A 1,167-nucleotide genomic window follows, 5' to 3' on the forward strand; every position below is an offset into this window, starting at 1 on the left:
CACTTTTAAAAAAATAATAGAAAAAAAATAATTAACAGTAAGCAATTTGAGTATCCCAACAAAAGTGTAATTTAGCCTGGAATCTGAAAGAACTCCCTATTTGCACATGCCATTCTAAACTATTAATGGAAATGCTAATACTCACAGCAGAATTAACCACCTTTTCAAGGCTTCTGCCATCCTCCCAAATTTATATATATAATTTAAAAAGAACTACCTCTCTCAACAACAATCTCCCAAACAAACATTCTAGTTCCACCCCCTGCCCTTATGAACAGTTGAACACATAAACCCACACTTTGATACCAATGTAATCCAAGTACTCAATTTCCAGAAATAACACTTTCTAACAAATTTTACCAAACGTTAACTACGACTTTAAAAATTGTGTTTTTATAAACTATATTTTCAATTCACACCTTTTAAAACCGTAATTTTAAACAGACTCTTAGCTGCCCTATTTTCTGACACGTATGATTCAATGGAGTATAGCTGCAAGGAAATAACAGGTATATAAGAACCATTAATAAGGTCAATAAGACATACGTTGATTTGGCTTGTTTGCTCCCCCAAAGGATTACCAAGCACAGTAGTCTGTCTCACGTTTTTACAGTCATTACTTCTAGATACAGGAGCTACTATCGACCAAAGTACAAAACTCTTACCCTGCAGCCGAAGTCCTAAATTGTAGATATCAGTTTTGAAGATTGCCTTTCTATCCGCCGAACTTATCGGACTGACTTGGTTGACATAAACAAGCTCTTTGGAAAATCCAATCTGGGTCCAAGAAGCAACGTTTAGATTTTGCTGGGATGGGACACCAAAATTATTTAGTAAAGACCACGAAAGGTAATCCATGCTGGTCAGGTAGTCTCTTTGGAAGCACAATTGGTGCAGAGTGCTCGAGTTCTATACAAATGGAAACTTCTAAATCAAAGTTAAAGGCAAGCCTTTTCTTTCAATCCCCAGCCAAATGACTACAGAAACAACCCATCCATCCACCCAATTCAGCATCTTGGACCTTATGCAGAAGGTTTTTCCATACCGAAGCTGTATTTGAAGCCAGTAAATTATTAGCTCTCCTCAAAGCCAGATTGCTCGAGAAGGAACACGGAAAAAATCCGCCAAAGAGTAAATCACACCGATCTAAGATTTGCCATGCAATGG

This window comes from Corylus avellana, chromosome ca7 (genome assembly GCF_901000735.1).
Source record: "Corylus avellana chromosome ca7, CavTom2PMs-1.0".
Taxonomy (NCBI): domain Eukaryota; kingdom Viridiplantae; phylum Streptophyta; class Magnoliopsida; order Fagales; family Betulaceae; genus Corylus; species Corylus avellana.